A 7338-nucleotide genomic window follows, 5' to 3' on the forward strand; every position below is an offset into this window, starting at 1 on the left:
CAATATCTTTTATGCCATTCTTCAAAATTAAAAGCCCTAAATTTTAACTGGCACAGGCTTTCCAAGAATAAAGACTGCATTTCCTAACATGCAGTTATCTGTGGTTATGTAACTAAGTCCTGGCTAATGAAATGTTAGTAGAAAAGGTATGTGCAACTTCCAGGAATGACATTAAATAAACTTCCTCCTTTTTCTGGTTGCCTTTTTTTTCTTCCCTTACTGCCCTTGCTAGAACATCCAGTACACTATTGAATAAAAGTAGGGAGAGCTGACTTCCTTGTCTTGTTCTGATCTTAGGAGGAACGCTTACAGGCTTTTGAGAAAACATATAGATATAGATACACACATACGTATATTGTTACAGGTGTACAGCATTATAATTCTACACCTGTATACATTACAAAGTGATCGATACCACAAATCTAGTTATGGTCCATCACTATACACTTGATTCCTTCACCCATTTCACTCCCCAACCCCCTCTTCCCTCTGATAACTAATCTCTTCTCTGTATCTATGAGTTTGTTTTAGTTTTATTTTGTTTCTTCATTTGTTTTGTTTTTTTAGATTCTGCATATTAGTGAAATTATATGGTATTTGGCTTTCTCTGTCTGACTTATTTCACTTCATATAATACCTTCAACAACATCCATGTTGTCACAAATGGCACAATTTCATTCTTTTATACAGCTGAATAGTATTCCACTGTATATATTTAGTTGACCTCTGAACAACTCGGAGGTCGGGGCACTGACCCTCCCCACCCCACGTGCAGTCAAAAATCCTAGTACTGCTATCTCCGCCTCAAAATCAAAGAAGTAGAAAAATGACTCAGCCAAGGGCAGGAAGCTGAAACAGTTTGGGTAGAATCAGGACTCAAACTTTAGATCTTCTGATTCCACATATAGTGCTCTTTAAACTTTTCCTCCCATTTAGTTAATTTAAAGATCTAGAAAAAGAAAATATAGGTACTACATTTGTTGAAAAACAATCTGTATATAAGTGGACATGCACAGTGCAAGCCTGTGTTGCTCAAGGGTCAAACCACAATTTCTTTATTCACTTATCAATCAGTGGACACAGGTTGCTTCCATAACTTGGCTATTGTAAATAATGCTTCAATGAACACAGGGGTGCATGTATCTTTTTTGAATTAGTATTTTCATGTTCTTTGAAAAAATACCCAGAAATGGAATAATTGGGTCATATGATAGTTCCATTTCTAATTTTTTGAAGAATTGACATTCTGGTCCTTTCTCTCTCTACTTCTGAAACCCCTATAATGTGAATGCTTTTCTTCTTGATGTTGTCCAAAAGGTTCCTTAAAATATCTTCACCTTTTAAAATTCTTTTTTCATTTTGCTACTCTGTCTGGATGAGTTCCATTGCTTTGTCTCTTGTGATTCCTGGAAGTGATTCAGTGAGTGATTCACTCTTCTGCATCATGCAGTCTGCTGTTGAACTCCTCTTGCATATTTTTCAGTTCAATCATAACTTCTGTTTGGTACTTTCTTATATTTTCTCTTTGTTGAAGTCCTCGCTGTGTTCATCCATTCTTCTCATATGAGTTTGGTGAGCATCTTTATGCCCATTACTTTGAACTCCTTATCAGGTAGAGTGTTTATCTTCATTTTGTTGCGTTCTTTTTCTGAGGTTTTGTCTTATTTTTTCAACTGGAACATATTCCTCTGTCTCTTCATTTTGCCTAATTCATTGTGTTTATTTCTTTGTATTAAATTAAAGCAGCTACCTCTTTCAGTCTTGAAGGAATGGCTCTATGTAGGAGATGTCCTATTGAGCCCAGAAGCACAATCCCATCTGGCCACTAGAATCAGGTGCCCTAGGGATGTCCCCTATGTGGGCTGCATGCCCCCTTCTGTTGTGGTGAGGCCGTGACTGCTGTGAAGTACTAGTGAGTGAAGCTATTGCCCAGCTAGCTGTGAGGACTGGCCAAGGCACAGGGCTGGGCAGGGCTCTCAATGGGGATTACTAAGTGGGTTCCCTTCACCTATGATCCATACACTTTTTAATCTGATGTTTTTGTGTTGGTTTTTGGGTCAAGTGAGTGGCCCTGTAAGAGCAGGTTTTCCATTCCTTCCAGTTCTGTAGTTTTCCTGGACATACTGCCAATAGGTTTTCAAAGATCGATGTTTTGGGGCTCATCTCTGCTGTGCAGGACCTAAGGGTTGGGATGCCTGATACAGAGCTCAAATCCCTTGATCCTCAGAGAAGAGATCTGTCCCTCTTGATCCCTCCTGGTTGTGGAGCACCATGACCCAGGTGTGTTTTTTTTTTCCTTGTTGAGACCATCTTTCTGCCTGTCCTACCAGTCTTGATCCTGTCCTTTTACCCTTTGTTTTGTAGGCTCTGTAAATCCAGTTAGTCATGGTGTACACATTACTGGATTCAGTTTTGCTAGTATTTTGTTGACTATTTTTGCATCTATATTCACAAGAGATATTGCATTACTACTATTTTATGTCATATAAAGAACTTTTATTGTTTATGAACTGCTATAATAATATCTTCTATAAATTTTTTGTACATCTTGAAGGCACACATGATAAATTACTATCCACATTCTTAACTCAGAAAATTTTGAATTTCACGATGATCTGCCACCTTCTTGTTAAAATACTTTATTATATAATCCATTGTTTCCTTTTTATTGTTCTACATTAAAAATTGAGGTATTCATGCATTACTACACAAATTGTAAGAACAATTATTTCCTAATAGCTGCAACCACAAACAGCCTTAATGGAGTATTTTGGCAAAGAATACTCTTCATATTCACAATTCTGTTCAACTAAGCAAGCTGAATATGTTTGTACAAGCATCATCAACAATAATTATAAAAGTAGATTGGTATTTAGAAACGGCCCTTCAAACTACTTCTACAAAAAGTAGTGAAGTGACCAGCAAATTGTTGTTGGACACTTGCTATAGGAAAAGGAAAGAAATAGATGAACAAAAGACAGCAAACAAAGAGTCTGGAGATCTGAATTTAAGTCAAAGCGTTGCCCCTGAATTTCTGTGCCTTTAAGAAGTCAGCCTAAATTCTCTGAGCTTCTGATTCTTCATTTAGAATCTGGAGATGATAATAATAACCTCTCTCATTAAATAAAAAGTTTTGAGAAGTAAATGACAAAGTAACCTATCTCCAATATTACGCCAGGAAAATGGGGGGGGGGGGGAATCAAAGAAACAGGAGGTCATGCAATGCAAAAAAAAACATGATGTAAAAAGAAAAGAAAAATAAAAGTTATAATTCAATGTAAATAATTATTGATAATGAAATCGTGGAATGTAATACAATTAATAAGCAAGGATAAGTAAACTAGAAAAGTCTTAATTCTAAATGACTGTAACCAAATTCAAGAATTTGTAGATAAAGAGGTGGGGTGCTTGGGGAAAGTGAAATAAGAGAAATGAAAACAAAATGAACTGTGTTATCTGGTTTGAGGGAGAAGCAGTAGATCCTAATTAGCTTTGAAAGTAGCCGGCAAAGTAGCAATCAATCTGTTATAAGCCTAAGGATAATAGGTCTGGTTCACATGTGAATTACCTTTCTTCTACCCTCCTCAGATTTCATGGAAATCACCGAAGAAATATAAAAATAGAAATAAAGCCATAAAACCATAATACTGCTATAAACCTTTGAGGAGTGTCACAAACAAACATCTGAGGGTTTTGAATGTTGATAGTTATGGAGGTAGGCTCAGATTGTCAACAAAACCACCTGACTAAAAAAGTGAATGATCTCATGCAGGTGAACGAGTCACTGAAGTAAGTTTTCCCAGTGAAGTCTCCACATAACCCTCAGATGACAGATAATGAGGACTGTGGGAAGAGCTAAGACCTGGACAATAGGCTGGATAATTCATTAGGAGAAAAAAAGCCACACAGCCGTCCATTTTCAGAGAAACTGAACACAGTGTTTCTCCCCAGAATAAAAGTTCAAGTTGAGTATTATTAAGCTAGATGTCCCATTCCAGATATTACCAGAATGGGCACCAGGTTTATAGGAGAAAGAAGGATAATGAACCCAGTGACATGAACTGCCGCAAGGAATAAGAAGATCCAGCGTGTAAACTACTCACGAACCATAAATGAGACACTGACCTGCTTCCCACCCACCACAACCATCAGAGTAAGGGCAGCTATGAACAGAACTTGAAGTCATTATCTGCCAGGTGAACAGGACTTCTTATTCAGGACACGTATATAAGTTCTGGCTACCAAAACTACATGATCTATGTATACAGACATATAGGCAACTGAGAATCAACAAATACTGAAGTAAAACTACCACCATGAGAGGTTTTAAATTTTTAAAAACCTTTAAAACAATTGCATAATTCATATATAGCAGGCGTCTTATGTACATCATGAGATTTAGAAGATGAAAAGGAGGCAGATACCATCTTCTTTTAGCTGTAGCAGCAGCAAAACAAGTTCCATTATGTATGAAAATAAAATCTATGTCCTGGCATCTACTCACCAATTTCGAAGGTATAAGGTCATGGTGGAGAAGCAGTTCTGGAAAAGATTAGCGACAATAGCTGCACTTGTTTTCTGACTGCTAGATCACAGCTATAGGTGTATGATCTTGAAGCTAAAAGGCTCTTTGGATCTCTGACCTTCAATCCTTGAGCCTTTCAAGTGATTTTTGTATCTACCACTTTTCAGCATAAAATACTTAGAGTGGTTTCTGTTTCTTCTACTAAAATCTCATTTGATACAGTGCTTGGTACAGAAAGGTGTTCAGAAAATAAATAAATAAAACCTCTCAACAATGGGAATTAAAGATTTATTATTTGACTTGGTGTGGGTCAAAAGGCAATGATGACTTCATTACCAGTGGAAAATAAGATACTGGTAGTCCAAGGCTTGCAATGGTAAAACAGTTACTTATAGTATTACATGTGATCACGTGGAATAAAGTGATGAAGGCAAGACTTTGGTAACAGGTGTTTGCTATGATAGAACATTAGGATGAAAATAAGAAATACTGAGTTAGGCTGGAGCTAGCATCTAGCCAAATGGCTGTCATTTATAATCCCTTAAGGATATTCATTGTAGGGAGTCCATGGCTCATTTTATCTTGCCATCATTAATGTTTTCAGAGATATTCAAGAGAAACAATGTTGATGAAGTACAAAACGATTGTGCTGAAATATCTGAGCTTCAAAAGAATCCTAAATGTTTCCATAAAGAAAAGACAGAATATCTACAAAGGAATAGAAGCCAGGTTTGAACCAGAATTCTCAACTGCAACTTTGGATGGCTGCGAACTTCTAAAATCATTTCAGTGTCTTCTAATAAAGGATTCATTGATAGTCACACTTTACAAATTATGTAAAATATACTGACTGGAGAATTTTCTTCAAGGGATCAAGGATCTGCTCTAGTATTAACTGAGTAAAAACTTTCCACAAAAAAATGAATAATATTGAAAAAATTTAAGTTAATTAATTTTTTAGATAATATGTACGCACAGTACAAAAATTTTAAATGTACAGAAGATTATTACGAAAATAAAATTTCATTTTATCTTTGTGCCCTAGCCAGTCATCTCTCTAGACATAACAAGATTAACTTTGTTTTAAAAGGTGCTTAGCCCAGAGCTTAGTTTTTATAATAGCTTTATTGTGATACAGTTCACACATCATTAAATTCACCCTTCCATGGTGTAATATTCAGTGGTTTTTAGCATATTCAAAAGTTGTAGAATCATCACCACTATCTAATTCTAGAATATTTATAACATCACCACAGAAAGATAGTCCAAGCCCATTAGCAGTTACTCCTTGTTTCTCTATTCCTCGCCCATGGCAATCACTGAGCTACCTTCTGTCTCTAGGGATTTGCCTATTCTAAACTTTTCATACAAATGGAATAAAACACATGTGGTCTTATGTATCTGGCTTCTTTTACCAAGCATGGTATTTTCATGGTTCATCCACACTGTAACACAGCTTGTTTTTAAACTAACATGATTCTGTGAAATGTTATTAGTATTTGTTGTACAGGGAGAAAAGACAAAAGTGAGGGGTGAGTACTTCAATAATAGCTGTGTATTAGACAGATCTCTTAGACAAGCTGAGGTATTTAATTATGTTTCAGTGCATATGAATGGCATTCTTATGGGCTAAGTTTTACAAGGGCCAAGTCCCAAGAAAGCAAAGCAGATGGGCAAAGACAGCATCAGTGGAGCAACATCATAAAATGTACAATATTGTACGTTCGACAGACAAATAAGGTTAGTTAGAGACAGGAGGTCTCATGTCATCAACTTGAAAGGTGGCGAAGCTTTTAAACAAACAAAAATGCATAAATGATACCTTCTGTTCTTTTTACTTCATCAGATCCTCAAAGTGACAGACCATAGGCAAACTCCCTCATACTGTTCTAAATCTGCAAGACTCAGTTAAAAAATTTTTTATTGGAAAATAGAGAAAGGTGAAAAATAAATGTACAGGTAAAGGGATTAAGAAAAAAAAACACCTGTATATACACCATCACGCAAAGACCAAAGAAGCCTCTGGAACCCCCTCAATTAATACCCTCTGCTGCCTATAAATATAGTCATTATCTTGTGCCTAACACTATTTTTTCAAATTTTACATGGACTCATACAGTATATGTTGTTTTGTTTCTGGTTTGTTTGACTAATATGTATTGTGAGGAACATCGATGTTGTTGTGTGTAATTGTAGTTTATTTGCATTGTGGAAGTGTATGCTTGAATGTACCACAATTTATTTATTCATTTACCCTGGATAAACATTTTGGCTCTTTCCAGTTCAAGGCTACTATAAATAATGATTCTATATATATTCTTGTTCATGTCTTGGTGCACATAAGCACACATTTCTGTTGGGTTTAAATCTCAAAGTGAAATTACTGCATCATACATATATATGTATTTGAATATATATATACATATATATATATTCAACTTTAGTAGAAAAAGTCAAATAGATTTTCAAAGTGTAGTACCAATTTCTACTTTCATTAGCAATGTACTTAGATGTGGTTTTCTTTTTCTTCTATATGGTACATGAAGAGAGTTTTGAATCTTTAGTTTGATATATTATATCAGATTTGAAACAATCTTTGTTATTATATCTCCAAATATTTTTTTCTTCTGTAGTTTCCTAGTCTTCTCCAGGACTTTAAATTCATGTATTATTGGACACTATCTTGCACTATCTTCTTTTTTCTTAGTATTTCCTTCTTTAATTTCTCTCTTTCCTCTTGCATTTTACTATAAGTAGCAAGGAAATACAAGCCTGTACCTTCAACACTTTACTTGAAAATCTCTTCATCTAAA

This window comes from Camelus bactrianus, chromosome 7 (genome assembly GCF_048773025.1).
Source record: "Camelus bactrianus isolate YW-2024 breed Bactrian camel chromosome 7, ASM4877302v1, whole genome shotgun sequence".
Classification (NCBI taxonomy): Eukaryota; Metazoa; Chordata; class Mammalia; order Artiodactyla; family Camelidae; genus Camelus; species Camelus bactrianus.